Below are 16,699 nucleotides of genomic sequence, written 5' to 3'. Positions count from 1 at the left end.
CCTGTAGTGCCCTAGACTAGAGGGGACTGAAGAATGCATCATTCCCACTATGCTGGGACCTGTAGTGCACTAGACTAGAGAGGACTGAAGAATACATCATTCCCACTATGCTGGGACCTGTAGTGCCCTAGACTAGAGGGGACTGAAAAATGCATTCCCACTACGCTGGGACCTGTAGTGCCCTAGACTAGAGGGGACTGAAGAATGCATCATTCCCACTATGCTGGGACCTGTAGTGCCCTAGACTAGAGGGGACTGAAGAATGCATCATTCCCACTGTGCTGGGACCTGTAGTGCCCTAGACTAGAGGGGACTGAAGAATGCATCATTCCCACTATGCTGGGACCTGTAGTGCCCTAGACTAGAGAGGTCTAAATAATGCATTCTAGGGCTGCCACTAACGATTATTTTCATAATCGATTAGTTGGCCGATTTATTGTTTCGATTAATCGGTTAATAACGTTTAAAAAAAAAAAAGTAATTTTGCAGTGACTTGCATTTTTTTTTTGTTGGCCAATTTGTTGTTGGGCGGATTAAAAAACACAAATTGCTGCAAAAATGCATTACATGCTTTTCTGCAGCTTCTCCATTGAAGTATAATGAACCAAAAAAACTAAATGGCACCGTTTTGCTTTAAAAAAAAGTCCTTTCCCTTTCCAAATGGGCAGCAGCTGAAAAAAATCATGGATGTGAACGTGTCCCATGTAAATGAACTGTAGTGTTTCTGCAAAAATGAACAAATAAATACACAGAGGTGTGACCCCGGCCTGAGATGTTTAGTAACATAATGGGGGTTAAAAAAAACTAAAATTAGTACAAAAAAAGCAAATAATTGCTACTGAAAGGCCTCTTTCACACTGGGCGGATCAGTAATGATCCGCCCCGTGCACCTCCGCTTGCTCAGCGGGGAGCGCTCCGTTGATTCCCGCTGAGCCGGCAGATGACAGGGCGGTCCCTGCACACTGTGCAGGGACCGCCCTGTCTTTTCTCCACTCCCCCCTATAGTTTGATCGGATGAACACGGACCGTATGTCCGTGTTCATCCGATCCGCCAGACGGAAGGAAAAGTAGTCTTTTTCCTCCGTCACACTTTGGCGGATCGGAGCGGGTCGGATGTCAGCGGGCATGTCACCGCTGACATCCGCGGCTCCATAGAGGAGCACGGAGCGCCCGTACAGGTCCGCAAAAAAAACGGACAGAGGGACCTGTACGGGTGCTCAGTGTGAAAGAGCCCTAAGGGGTTCTTTTTTTACTGTTGGACAGTGAAAGTAATATTTACAGTAGCGATTTGCTCTTTTTTGTACTATAAAGGGCTAATTTTAGTTTTTTTTTAACCCCATTATGTTACTGGCCGATTAATCGATTATGAAAATGGTAATCGATTAATTTCGGCCCTAATGCATTCTCACTATGCTGGGACCTGTAGTGCCCTCTGTGGGGGACTGAAGATTCTTCAGTCCCCCCACAGAGGGCACTACAAGTCCCAGCATAATGGGCTGCCACCAGTCCTCTACACAGCATGAGGAGACTGCAGCCTTCCACCCCTCCCATAAACTCACTCCCTGGGGAGAGCCCAGTAGTATTGTAAAACTCACTTACCCCAGGGCTGGTCTCTGCAGTCTCTGACAGTGGATATAGCAACCATACACTCAAGTGGATCTGTCTCCTCCATTGCTTAAATTTTCCCGCCCACACCCCTTTCTCGTGCACAGTACTATCCAGGGATTGGAGTGTGGGCAGGGCAGACACAGAGGAGAGGGGCGGGAGGAGGATGAGTCAATCAATATCTCTCTCCTCTCCTGTCCCGTCTCTGCAAAAAGGGGGAGTGTGCTGGCTTGTCTTGGGGGGAAATCAACACTCACAGGTGCAGCCAGCCAGCCTGTCCGTCCATCCATCCCGCCCCGCCATGCCCCTTCTCACTGAAGTTTAGCAACACTGCCCAGGCACAATCTACATCCTGGTAGGTGTTGCCTGGGGGGCGGGCACAGCACACCTCCCTAGATTCGGCCATGAACTGTCTGTGCTGTTGCAAAGCTGGAACAGTTCGGAAGTATTTTATTTAGGCACACAAGGAGGGAGAGGAGCACTCTGGAACTTCAGCGCCCCCCCTCTGCAGGCGCCTGGGTGCGGTGCACCCGTTTAGGATCAGCAATGCCTCTCCCGGCTCGTCGGTCTGCCTTGGGGCAGTGTGGGACTTGCTAAACTGCGGGGTAATTTTACCTTTCCTGCAGGACTAGAGGTTTGAGGGATTCTATCCGAATCTGTTCTCGGTCCCACAGATGGATGGGGTCCGTCCGATTTTGGGCTTCAAGGGCCTAAGATGCCTTTGTGAACAATGGGTATTTCCACACGGAATCCCATCATTCGGTGGTAGCTGCGCTCCATCTGGGGGACTTTCTGGCGTCCTTGGACATCAGACGCATACATGCATGTCCCATTTTGCGCAAGTCAGAGTTTTCTGTGCTTCGCGATTGGGGAGGCCCACTGTCAGTTTGTGGCCCTTCCTTTTGATCTGGTGTCTGCACCAAGGGTTTTCACCAGGAAGCTCGCACTTATCCTAGCCTTGTGAGACAGTGAGGCTTTGCCATCGTGGGTTACTTAAACGACTTTCTAACTCAGAATTAATGGATGTGTCTGTAGCCATTCAGACCCTCTGAGAATTCGGGTGGGTGTTAAACATTTGGAGTCGGTCCTGGTTCCGACTAAGCGTTGGAGTACCTAGGGTTGAGCCGGACTCCTCGGTGGCGGAGGTCTTTCTTCCCCTGGGGAAATTGCAGACTCTTCAGTCTGCGGTGAAGGTATTGGCATCACGCAATCGGTCCTCTCTCCATTTGCATGCAAATCCTGGGCCTATGGGTAGCCTCCTTCAGGGCGGTACCGTATGCCCAGTTCCACACTTTTGTGTTTTCCAGCTGGAAGTTCTGTCCGAGTGGTACAAATCTCTTTGTCTCTGAATTATCAGATTCAGGTGCGCTGCCTTGTCAGAGTCTCTCTGAATTGGTGGCTGAGATCCCCAACTCTTTGGTCCAGGAAGTAGTTTCTTCCTTCCAGTGGACGGTGTTTACAATGGACGCCGCCTCGCGGGTTGTGGGGGCGCCTGGAGGGTCCAGTCAGCCCAGAGTCGCTGGACTTTCGTGGGCCTACGGCCACGCCTCCCTGAAGGCGCCCGCTCTCGTCTGATCTCGGTGGCTACTCAGGGTCGGGCCTGGTTAGTACTTGGATGGGAGACCGCCTGGGAATACCAGGTGCTGTAGACCCTGTCTACCGTTCATTGTCCTAGTACTTTGGGCGATCAGGCTGTGCCTCCTCCTCGTGGTCGAGGAGGTTGCAAGGTCGTCCGATCTGGATTCAGCCGGACAACGCCGCGGCCGTGGCTTCGGTCTACCATCAGGTATACCGGCAGGCGGACTACTGGAGTCGCCAGATGCTGGACCAGGGCGACTGGTCTTTGTACTTGGGGGTGTTTCGGCTCCCTTGCAGGTGGTGAGTCTCACAGGGCATGGATCTCTTGGCCACTCGTCTCCACCGCAAGGGTGTCGAAGTTGGTGGCCTGGTCTAGTGATCTTGTACAGATGCATCAGTGGCCCTCTGGGGTCTGTGTTGGCGGCTTTATGCCGTTCCTCCATCGTAGTTGCTTCCTCGGCTGCTCCACAGAGTGGAGGCTGAAGGGATCTCGATGATTCTAATCGCTCCAGATTGGCCTCGGCGTCCTTGGTACGCCGATATCGGGTGCCTGTCTCGAGGTCCCATACTTCCTCCTGTTGTACAGTCGCTGACTTGCACAACATGGCTTTTTAAAGCCAGACTTTAAGAGACCGAGGTCTGTCCGACTCTGTCATCTCAACCATGCTGAGGGCACGGTAGTCTTCTTCCTGGAGGATTTACCGTTGCACCTGGAATGGCCTACATCTCTTGGTACGAAGAGATGGGGTGACGTCCACGGACGTACTCGGTGTCCAGGGTCCTGCTGTTTTTACAGCTTGGAGTGGATCTAATTGCTTAAAGCACCGTTTGGGGCAGATTTCAGCCTTGGCTGTGTTCTTTCAGTGGCCTTTTTGCGGCCCGTTCCCTGGTGGGTACCTTTTTGTGCAGGGGGTATGTCATATACATTCCCCTCTTGGCCCTCCTCTTCCGTCATGAGTTTTGACTCTGGTGCTCTCGGTTCTTCAGGAACCTTCCTTTTGGAAACATCTGAGAAATGTTTCTCTTGACACTATCTCAGGCCTTTGCCTCTGTCAGAAGGGTTTCTGAGTTGGTGGTTTTGTCTTGCAACTCGCCATGCTTGATCCTCCATAAGGATTAGGTGGTGGTGCGCCCGCGACCCTCCCTTCTTCCGAAGGTGGTTTCGGCCTTTCGCCTGAATAAGGACTTTGTTCTTCCATCCTTATGTCCTCGGTTGGCGCATCCTACGGAGCTTGCGTTTCATACTTTAAGTGTGGTACGCGCCTTGCGGGGGTACCTGCTTGCTACGGCTCCGTTTCAGAGATCTGAATCTTTTTGTGTCGGTGTCTGATCCATAAAAGGGCCTGGCGGTCTCGTCAACCACCATTTCTCGGTGGATCAGGCAGACCGTCCTAAAGATCTTTGCTCTTAGGGGGCGGGCGCCCCCTTTCCGGTCACGGCACTTTCAACAAAGGCAATTGGTGCTTCCTGTTTTTTTTTCTGACATTTTTTCCAAAATGTACATGGTTGCTGTGAGTGAATCTTATGATGCTTCTTTCGGCCGCTAGGTTTTGCAGGCGGCTGTTTAATGTTGCACCTCCTCCGTTGAGGAGCTCTGCTTGTTTTGGGGTGAAGTTAAAATTGGTTTTACTGATATTGTTTCCACCCCTCGTTTTTGACACTGCTTGGGGACGTCCCACTTGTCAAGATTTAAGGAGCTGTGTCCATCCATGGACGATAAGAGAAAATAGGATTTTTTGTACTCACCGTAAAATCCTTTTCTCTGACGTCCATGGACGGACACAGCACCCACTCCTCCTTTTTAGGTTTGTACTACTTGTTACGAACTGAGGCTGCATACTGCAGTAAGGAGGATTATGGCGGGGCTGTTCAACTCTGTTAATGTAACATGTATTTAATTATCCAACATGTTTTCTGCCTAGTCCTCTCCTGTAAACAGGGAACATATGGCTACGGTGGTGACCCTCAAACTCTTGGAAGTGACAATTTACAGATCCTTTTGATATCAATGTTTTTAATGTTTTGGTCGGGATATGCTCATCCTCTTCGTTGTATAAACAGGGAACATAACCCACTTGTCAAGATTTAAGCTATGTCCATCCATGGACGCCAGAGAAAGGGATTTTACGGTGAGTACAAAAAATCCTATTTTTCAGCTCCTCAGAGTTCTTTGCCATGAGGTGCCATGTTAAACTTCCGGTGACCAGTATGAGAGCAATAACACCAAATTTAACACACCTGCTCCCCATTCACACCTGAGACCTTGTAACACTAACGAATCCCATGATACCAGGGAGGTAAAATGGCTAATTGGGCCCAATTTGAACATTTTTCACTAATGGGTGTACCCCCTGTTGTTGCCAGTGGTTTAGACATTAATGTGTGTCAAATTATTTTGAGGGGACAGCAAATTTACACTGTTATACAAATTTACAGTTTTGTCACATGAAAAAATTGAATAAAATATTTACAAAAATGTGAGAGGTGTACTCTTATGAGATACTGGGGCTGATTTACTATCCTCTGTGCGCTGCACAGGTTTATGCCTTAATTAGTGCGCCGGGTGAAGCCTTAATTAGGCGCATGAACCAGCGTAGCAGCCGGCGCATTGCAAGTAATATGTAAAGCCGCGCCGAACTCCCTATAGAAGTCTATGGGAGAAATCAAAAGTGTTAATTTTAAAGGCTAATCTGCAAGTTTTGTCCTAAAAAGTGTTTGGGGACCTCAGTCCTGCCCCAGGGAACATGTATCAATGCTTTTTTTTTTTTTTTAAACGGCCGTTTTTTCGGGAGCAGTGAAATTAATAATGCTTAAAGTGAAACAATAAAAGTGAAATATTCCTTTAAATTTCGTACCTAGGGGGGGGGGGGGTGTAATGTCAGCATGTGAAATAGCGCATTTTTCCCGCACTTAGAACTGTCTCTGCAAAAAATGACATTCTGAAGGAAAAAAGCCATTTAAAATTCACACGTGGCTATAATGAATTGTCGGCTCCCGGCAATTCTAAAGGGATTCATTCATAAAGGAAAAAAAAAATGTGTAGGGGGTCCCCCAAATTAAATTACCAGGCCCTTCAGGTCTGATATGGATATTAAGGGGAACCCCGCCGTAAAACCCCCCCCCCCAAAAAAAAGACGTGCGGTTCCCGGCAAATATTCATACCAGGCTGCCTGGGGGGGGGGGGGGGGAAGGGGGTAGGCATGGGGTGGGGGAGGGGAATGTGGGTAAGACATTATACATACAGGCAACAGGATAAATGTCACTTTGAATGTGTGCACTATGTAATTTTTATGTAGAAGTGATGATCTTTGTTTGTAATATATTATATTTTTGTAAAGAAAGGAAAAAATATAAAATAAAAAAAAAAGTATTCAAGTAAAAAAAAAAAATTACCAGGCCCTTCAGGTCTGGAATGGATATTAAGGGGAACCCCGCCGTAAAAAAATAAAAAAAATGGCGTGGGTTTCCCGCAAATATCCATACCAGGCCCTTCAGGTCTGGTGTGGATTTTAAGGGGAACTCCACCCCAAATATAAAAAAAAATGGCGTGGAGTCCCCCTAAAAATCCACACCAGACCCTTATCCGAGCACGTTAACCTGGCCGGCCGCAGAAAAGAGGGGGGGACAGAGTGCGGCCCCCCCCTTCTCCTGAACCGCACCAGGCCACATGCCCTCAACATGGGGAGGATGTCCCCATGTTGATGGGGACAAGGGCCTCATCCCCACAACCCTTGCCCGGTGGTTGTGGGGGTCTGCGGGCGGGGGGCTTATCAGAATCTGGAAGACCCCTTTAACAAAGGGGACCCCCAGATCCTGCCCCCCCTATGTGAAATGGTAATGGGGTACATTGTACCTCTACCATTTCACCCCAAAAAAAATGTCAAAGTGTTAAAAATGACAGTAGCCGGTTTTTGACAAATCTTTTAATAAAATCTTCTTTTCTTTCATTCGGGTTTCTTCCGCTGCTTCTTTCTTGGGTCTTCTCGTACACATCTTGCCCGACGTGTTCTTCTATCTTCTCCGTCCGTCCTTCAGCCTTCTCGTCTACATCTTGCCCGGTGTCTTCTCCTGTCTTCTCCGTCCGTCCTTCAGCCTTCTCGTCTACATCTTGCCCGGTGTCTTCTCCTGGAACAAGGCGGGATCTTCAATTTCAAGCGCAGCACCCAGAAGATCAAGAAGATGTGGACGAGAAGGTCGACGGACAGAGAAGAAGATGGGAGAAGACGGCATGACGGCAAGATGTGGACGAGGAGACCCAAGAAAGAAGCAGAGGAAGAAACCCGAATGAAAGAAGAAGGACCAGTCTTCCAGTTTCTGATAAGCCCCCCGCCCGCAGACCCCCACAACCACCGGGCAAGGGTTGTGGGGATGAGGCCCTTGTCCCCATCAACATGGGGACATCCTCCCCATGTTGAGGGCATGTGGCCTGGTGCGGTTCAGGAGAGGGGGGGGGGGGGCGCACTCTGTCCCCCCCTCTTTTCTGTGGCCGGCCAGGTTAACGTGCTCGGATAAGGGTCTGGTGTGGATTTTTAGGGGGACTCCACGCCATTTTTTTTTTATATTTGGGGTGGAGTTCCCCTTAAAATCCACACCAGACCTGAAGGGCCTGGTATGGATATTTGAGGGGACCCCACGCCATTTTTTTTTTTGTTTTTACGGCGGGGTTCCCCTTAATATCCATTCCAGACCTGAAGGGCCTGGTAATTTAATTTGGGGGGACCCCCATACATTTTTTTTTGTTTTTTTGTTTTAATGAGCAATGCCTGTATTCTTTATAGCCATGAGTACTTTAAAATTACTTTTTGTTTTTCACTTCAGAAATGACATCTTGTACAGGGACAGTTCTAAGCATGGGAAACATGCGTGTAAACCCCCTCCCCCCCTGTATGAAATTTAAAGGAATATTTCACTTTTATTATTTCACTTTAACCACTTCCATAGCGCGCCTATTCTGGCACTTCTCTCCTTCATGTAAAAATTATATTTTGTTCCTGGGAAATTACTCAGGACCCCCAAACATTATATATAATTTTTTAGCAGACACCCTAGGGAATAAAGTGGCGGTCATTTTTTATTTGATTTCCAACGGTATTTGCGCAATCATTTTTCTAAAGCCTTTTTTTTACGGTCCATGAATTAAAAAATAACAAAACAGTAAAGTTAGCCCAATTTTTATGGATAATGTGAAAGATGATGTTACACCGAGTAAATAGATACCAACTTGTCACACACTCATGGAATGGCGCCAAACTTCGGGACATAAAAATATCCATAGGCGATGCTTGTTTTTTTTTTTTATACAGGTGACCAGTTCAGAGTTACAGAGGAGGTCTAGGGCTAGAATTATTGCTCTCGCTCTAACGCATGCGTCAATACCTCACATGTGTGGTTTGAATGGTGTTTACATATGTGGGGACTTACATGCATATTCGCTTCTGAGTGCGAGCTTCTAGGGACAGGGGCGTTTTTTTTTTGGGGGATTTTTAGCTCATATTTTTCTTCTTGCACTTTTTTGACACTTTTTTGATTTCGGATCACTTTTCTTCCTATTACAAGGAATGTAAACATTCCTTGTAATAGGACTAGTGTGTGACAGGTCCTCTTTATGGAGAGAGGCGGGGTCAATAAGGCTGGAAAGCATGGTATTTGAAATGAAAAAAAGATCTCATGCTTTCAGCTGCAATCATGTTCGTTCAGCACAGTGGTGTAGTGTATAGCACTTTGACCTAGCAGCAAAAGGGTCGCTGGTTCGAATCCCACCCGTGACACCATCTGCATGGAGTTTGCATGTTCTCCCTGTGCCTGCGTAGGTTTCCTCCCACACTATAAAAACATGCTGTAAATCGGATCCGGTCTAAATAAGCCCTAATATGCAGTAGTATATTTAGGTTTTGTGCTGCCCTAGGCCTGACTACATTTCTGCACCTCCTAATAGAAAAATGACCCACCCCTTCCTGTCAAAGCCACACCCTGTTTTTGTATCACCCGCCCAGGAATTTTCAGGGCACACACACACACACACTAGTTCTGGGGGGGGGAGGGGGCTACTGGACTCCCTTAATTTGCATAGTTTTTCTCTCACTTCCTGTTTGGCTATGGGGTAGGAAGTGAAGGCAAATCTCCCCAATTGGACACAGATAATACAAAATAAACTGACAGGGCCTATAACCCTCCCTCACTCTATCCAAAATTAAAGAAAATAAAAAAGTGTTGATTATAGTTCTAGTTTAAGCACAAATTTCATAGAGTTTTATTGAGAGGCCTAAGAAAATATAACCATGCCAATAGGCCAGGATACAGCGTTGCTAATATGTATGAATGTGTGTGTTGGGCACCCCACAAACACCACCCAATGTTAACTAAAAAATTATTAATTTGCAAATAAGTATTATCTGCTCATTTTTTGGGGATGTCTGCACCCCTGATAGTGACAACATTTGTGAGGTGTCTTCACCCTTTCTAATTCAAATTCATTCACTTCCTGTCACCTAGCCAAACAGGAAGTGAGGGTAAAACCTTACTAATATCTTTTCTTGGGGACACAGAGATCAATCTAAATAGTTTCCTATTATGTAAATTGCACTCTAGCATTTTGCTGTGTACACCCCAAATTATTAGGGATTTTGGACTTTGGGGTCCATTTACTAAAGGCAAATCCACTTTGCACTACAAGTGCAAAGCAAGGAAGAAAACAAAACAACTTTGATTCTACAGGATTGGATGTTAAAACCATCAGTGCTTCCTCTCTGATTTTCAGCAACTATGCTTGTACTTGCAGAGTGGCTTTGCCTTTACTAAACCCCAAACTAAATAATCATTTGGGGCAGGGATCCTCAAACTACGGCCCTCCAGCTGTTGTAGAACTACACATCCCATGAGGCCTTGTAATGCACTGACATTCACAGACATGACTAGGCATGATGGGAATTGTAGTTCCTGAACAACTGGAGGGCCGTAGTTTGAAGACCCATGATTTGGGGTGTACACAGCAGTGCTGGAGTGCAATTTGCTTAATGGGGACACTAGTTAGATTGACCTGTGTCCCCAAGAAAAGACACTGGTAGGGTTTTAACCTCACTTCCTGTTCAGCTGTGTGACAGGAAGTGAAGCCAATTTTAAGAAAAGGGACACAAAGCTCAACCCCAAAAAAAAACACGAGCAGGGGTTCTAACACTCACTTGGCTTCCCTCCCACCCACAATTTGAATAGGATTGCCTTGCGCTAGATTTAAGCACAGTGCTGTAAATCAGCACTTCAAGCCTGTCCACCAATAGCAACCCCCCCCCAACAGGCCATGTTTGCAGGTTTTCCTTCATCTTGCACATGTGCTTTAAAAGACAGTCTGGACAGCAATTCTTGATAAGAGAAATCCACAAAACCTGTCCTGTCGGGGGTACTTGAGGGCTGAGGACCACTGCAGTAAAAAGAAAATACTTACCACTTTGTCTTTAAAGTCATGGAGAATAAACATGGCAAACATTTCATGATTACACACCAGGAAAGAAGCTTAGACAGAAATCACACATAATTTGTTAGGCCCAAACCTTTTTCAGCTGCAGCTGTCAAAATATGTAGCATGAAAAAGTAACAAAAAACAAACTTCAAAAATTAAAGTAATTTTTATTGGTCAACAAAACAAGGAAAGCAAAAAAAGACAAACACACACACACACACACACACACACACACACACACACAAACAAAAATACATTTCAAAAATCAAAATAAAAATAGGTTTAACGTCGCAACATCTTCACAAATTTTTCATAAAATAAGGCAGCAGAGACAAATACATCAAAGTGAACATCATTTAAAAATAAACAAAAAACATTGGCAAAATAAAACAAAAACATGCAACAAACCACATTTGTGTTTGGCAACAGCATTTCTGCCTGCCTGCCCCTATGAGGGCAGCTGAGGACTGATCGATCTACGCTTTTTATAACAGTGCTAGTAATGAAGCAATTGAAATCACATGAACAAATTTCATTCTCTAGTTTGGGTGAGCTTGTAAGTGCTTCCACCTGGTATTAACCCAACCAAGCTTCTATGACCATCCAAGTGATTTTCACCTTTTAAAAAGAAAGGATAATTTTTTTCTAAGTGTCTGAGCAGACTCAGTTCATCACACATGTAGGAACAAAGCTGCAATGGCATGAGAGCTTTTTTTTTTTCTCCTTTGATCTCATGCTTTCCAGCCTGAAGGGGAGGTCTTAGTGAATTATTACGTAACAAAACTAAAGAATAATAATTAAAATGCCCCTGTCCTTACAGACAGAAGTGAACACGCACATTTAATAATCTATTTGTGGGAAAAAAAAGGTTGCCAATTTTGTTTGGGAGCCACGTCGCACGACTGCGCAATTGTCAGTTAAAGCGACGCGGTGCCGAATCACAAAAACTGGCCCGGTCATTGACCAGCAATATGGTCTGGGGCTCAAGTGGTTAAAAATTCACAAAACACTAAAGTTAGCACAATTTTTGGTAATAATGTGAAAGAAGATGTTACACCGAGTAAATAGATACCTTACATGTCACGCTTTACTATTGCAAACACGCCTGAAATGGGGCCAAAATTCAGTACTTGAAAATTCCCATAGGCGACCTTTTTTTTTCTTCAGGTAACCAGTTTATAGTTACAAAGAAGGTCTAGTGCTAAAAGTATTGCTCTCGCTCTAACGCACGCGTCAATACCTCACATGTGTGGTTTGAACAATGTTTATATATGTGGGCGGGACTTGCGTAAGTCCCGCCCACATATGTAAACAATGCGCCTATGGGGATTTTCAAGTACTGAAATTTGGCCCCATTCCAGGAGTGTTTGCAATAGTAAAGCGTGACATGTAAGGTATCTATTTACTCGGTGTAACATCATCTTTCACATTATCACCAAAAATTGGGCTAACTTTAGTGTTTTGTTAATTTGTAACCACTTGATCCGCGGACCATATTGCTGGTCAATGACCGGGCCAGTTTTTGTGATTCGGCACGGCGTCGCTTTAACTGACAATTGCGCAGTCGTGCGACGTGGCTCCCAAACAAAATTGGCAACCTTTTTTTTCCCCACAAAGAGAGCTTTATTTTGGTGGTATTTGATCACCTCTGCGTTTTTTTATTTTTTAGAGCTATAACCAAAAATAGAGCGACAATTTAAAAAAAAATAAAGAATAATTGTGACTTTTTGCTATAATAAATATCCCCAAAAATATATATTCAAAAAAATAAAAAAATCCCTCAGTTTAGGCCGATACATATTGTACATCTTTTTGGTTCCAAAAACTCGCAAATAGCGTTTATTGATTGGTTTTGGCAAAAGTTATAGCGTCTACAAAAAATGGCATTTTGGTTATTTTTTTTGTTTAACTAGTTATTGCGGCGATCAGCGATTTTTATCGGTACTGCGACATTATGGCGGACACATCGGACACTTTTTTGGAACCATTGGCATTTTTCTAGCGATCAGTGCTATAAAAATGCATTGCTTACTATAAAAATGCCACTGGCAGGGAAGGGGTTAACACTAGGTGCGAGGGAGGGGTTAAATATGTTCCCTGGGTGTGTTCTAACTAAAGGGGGGTGGGACTGACATGGGTAAATGACAGATCGCTGTTCATGAAGGGGAACTCCAGACCAAAAAAAAAGGGGGTTCCTCTCCAGGTGCATACCAGGCTCTTAGACTTGGTCTGGAACATAAGGGGTTAAACCCGCGCCGAAAACCAGCGTGGGGTCCCCCCCAAGATCCAAACCAAGCTCTTATCCCAGGCACGGTCTGGCCGGACAGGAATGGGGGTGGGGACGAGCGAGCGCCCCCCCCCCCCCTCCTGAGCCGTACCAGACCACATGCCCTCAACATGGGGGAGTGTGTGCTGTGGGGGAGGGGGGCACTGCCCCCCCACCCCAAAGCACTCTTGTCCCCATGTCGATAGGGACAAGAGCCTCTTCCCGACAACCCTGGCCGTTGGTTGTCGGGGTATGCGGGCGGGGGGCTTATCAGAATCTGCGAGCCCCCTTTAATAAGGTGGCCCCCAGATTCCGGCCCCCCACCCTATGTGAATGAGTATGGGGTACATTGTACCCCTACCCATTCACCGGGACCCCCTTCACCATGAGGCTCCTGCCTATGGGGGAGGGCTCCGGGCTTCATCGATTTTTGCCGGGGGGGGGGGTTGCTGTAGCCCCCCGGGCTGTTTTCTGCCGGAGCCCCCTTCACCATGAGGCTCCTGCCTATGGGGGAGGGTCCCGGGCTTCGTAGCTTTCTGCGGGGGGGGGGTGCACCTGCACCCCCCGTCTTCAGCGCCGTATTTCACTGGGACCCCCTTCACCATGAGGCTTCCTGCCTATGGGGGAGGGTCCCGGGCTTCTACGATGTTTTCCGCCGGGGGGCGACACCCGCGGGCTTCTGCGGTGCCTTCCCCTTCTGCCTGGCTCCTCCGCGGAGCCCAGGGCTTGTCTTCTCCCTTCTCTTCCATTCGATGTTGACACGACGAGGTCCGGCGCTGGAATGCCGTGTGAGCAATGGGCATTGACTTATATAGGGCAATGCCACCATGTGACCTCAACCCATGTGACATCACATTCCCATCATGCCCAGGGAATGTGATGTCACATGGGTTGAGGTCACATGGTGGCATTGCCCTATATAAGTCGATGCCCGCCGCTCACACGGCATGTCAGCGCGGAACTTCGTCGTGTCAACATCCAATGGAAGAGAAGGAAGAAGACAGCGCAGACAAGCCCTGTGCTCCCAGAGGAGACAGGCAGAAGAAGGAACAGAGAAGAAAGAAGCGGAAAGGAAGCCCTGGCTCCGCGGGGGAGCCAGGCAGAAAAGGGAGCAGAGAAAAGACCGGGGAGTTGGCGCACCCCCGGCAGAAGACCAGGAAGACCGGAAACCTGGCGGAAGGCACCGGAAAGACCGGGGGATAGGCGCCATCCCCCGGCAGAAATCACCGAAGCCCAGGGTCCCGGCGGAAGATCGGGAAAGAAGAAACCCCCCTTGTGAAAGAGCTAAAGAAGAAAGGGGGGGGCCCGGAGCTGATTAATAAAATATTTTATTCTGTGTGGTGTTTTTATTTTACTTTACACTTTTCCCCAGGTGAATGGGTAGGGGTACGATGTACCCCATACTCATTCACATAGGGTGGGGGGCCGGCATCTGGGGGCCCCCTTATTAAAGGGGGCTCGCAGATTCCGATTAGCCCCCGCCCGCATACCCCAACAACCAATGGCAAGGGTTGTCGGGAAGAGGCTCTTGTCCCTATCGACATGGGGACAAGAGTGCTGTGGGGTGGGGGGGCAGTGCCCCCCTCCCCCACAGCACACACTCCCCCATGTTGAGGGCATGCGGTCTGGTACGGCTCAGGAGGGGGGGGCGCTCGCTTGTCCCCACCCCCATTCCTGTCCGGGCCAGACTGCGTGCTTGGGATGAGGGTTTGGTTTGGATCTGGGGGGGAACCGATTTTCGGCACGGGTTTAACCCCTCACGTTCCAGACCAAGCCTAAGAGCCTAATGTACACCTGGAGGGGGACCCGCGGTTTCAAGTTTGAAATTTGGCGCGGAGTTCCCCTTCATGGCTGAAAACAGGTCGGAGATTCCCGTGCGCCACGCAGCGCAATTACGGGTACGCCGCTTGGTATTTACCAAGATTTTCTCGGCGTACTGACAAGGCGCACGGGAATCCCTGACATTTCCCTGTACGCATGCCCAGTATGCAAATGAACCTCCCCGAGGTTCAGGTGCACTGTGTAAGCGTACGGGATCTGTTTTCAAAAAACACTTTCACTTTCAATTCGGCCCGCCAAACACTTTCAAACACATGTCACTTCACTTCCCCTGCATCACCACACCTCCCCCCTAATAATCTCCCGCCCGAATCCCCGCAATTTACATTTCAATGTGCCGTGCGCCAGGTCTATCAGGCGCACCATGCGCCCTCTCCTGGGCGCACTGAGCACATTAGTAACTAGGGAAATACACTGCACTAGCAGCGTATTTCTTTAGTAAATGGCAAAACGGCTGCTACTCCTGCTTTTACTCCATGTCTATTACATACGATCCACATAACCAGATTATGTATGTAGTGTAGGGTCACTGGGTGGCTTTATGAAGAGGGGAGAAGTTGGGAGGGAACAGTGGAAGGACTGGGTTTTTTGTACTATGATGCTCATTTTATATATTAATGTTTTGCCTATTTCTTATGCATTGACTATATACTATTAGTTGGCGTCTGTACTGCCATGTAAGTTTTCTTTGTATAGTTCAGGTATTTGTCTTGTGGTGACACCCATCCATATCGCAGGGGTTCAACCCTTTAGATTTTGTGGACACCCACAACCAAATGTATTTTTGATTACACCAGACCGTTCCAACCCAACATTGGCCCAGATTAAGGTACATTTCCGCTCTATTTGCGGAGGCGCAGGGCAACGATTTTGCCCTGCGCCCCCGCAAATATTTTGCGCTGCCCTCGATTCACGGAGCAGTAGCTCTGTAAATTGTGAGGGCGCGCCGCCAAAATTGCCCGGCGTAAGCGCGCGCAATGTAAATGATCCAGGCGGGAATCATTTAAATTAGGCGCGCTCCCGCGCCGAGCGTAGAGCGCATGCGAAACTTTCCCGAAGTGCATTGCGGCAAATGACGTCGCAAGGACGTCATTTGCTTCAAAGTGAACGTGAATGGCGTCCAGCGCCATTCACGAATCACTTACGCAAACGACGTAGATTTCAAATTTCGCGACGCGGGAACGACAGGTATCCTTAGCATTGGCTGCGCCTGCTATTAGCAGGAGCAGCCTTACGCTAAGCATGCCGTACGGAAACGACGTAACTTGCGTACGCAGGGCCCGCGCAACAATTGTGAATCGGTGTTAGTATGCAATTTGCATACTATACGCTGATCACAATGGGAGCGCCCCCTAGCGGTCAACGCAAGAATGCAGCCTAAAATCTGCGTGGCATAAGAGCCTTATGCCACGCAGATTTTAGGCTGCAGTCGGCGTTACGATGTTCCTGAATCAGGAGCATTCGTAACGCCGGAGCAAGTAAGCAATTGCGCTGCGTAACCTATGGTTACACAGGCGCAATTGCTTCTTGAATCTGGGCCACTGTGTTTTGCGTGGGATGAGAAAGCTTGTTCTCTGAATGATCGCATTTACCTGTTGCCAAAACCCAGATAAAGCCATGGGAAATCTCCCCTTTTGATCAAGGGGATTCCCATGATGTATACCAGCCTGATGAGCTGGGAAGACGTTCTGGACACTGTCTCTCCAGGCATGAAAAATTGTCAGGAAAGCTTCTTCAGTCAACAACATCTGTACTCAAGAGAACGGTCTCTTTATTCAAAGGCATTTTGAGAACTCTATCAATAATCTCGCGCTATCGGTGCTAAATACTATGGGGGGGGCACTGCTGCAGTTACCTGGAACCGGTCCTGGCCAGAAATATGTGAATGAAATAAATGATGGTGACTGCGCTGTGTGAGGAAGTGGAAAGAGCAGATGCACAGGGAAGTGAATAGCAAA

At 47.7% G+C, this 16,699-nt stretch overlaps 1 protein-coding gene and 1 pseudogene across 2 annotated transcripts in view; both read left to right on the top strand.

Annotated features, from left to right (window-relative positions):
• TGFBR1 (transforming growth factor beta receptor 1) overlaps positions 1–16,699 on the top strand; it is a 496,179-nt gene that overhangs the window by 213,004 nt on the left and 266,476 nt on the right. The window lies entirely within an intron of this gene.
• LOC120942136 lies at positions 3,139–3,257 on the top strand (annotated as a pseudogene).

The sequence above is a fragment of the Rana temporaria genome, chromosome 5 (assembly GCF_905171775.1).
Source record: "Rana temporaria chromosome 5, aRanTem1.1, whole genome shotgun sequence".
NCBI classification, from domain to species: Eukaryota; Metazoa; Chordata; class Amphibia; order Anura; family Ranidae; genus Rana; species Rana temporaria.
Note: the sequence above shows the minus strand (reverse complement) of the source record. Positions and strands in the feature narration are given on the sequence as shown.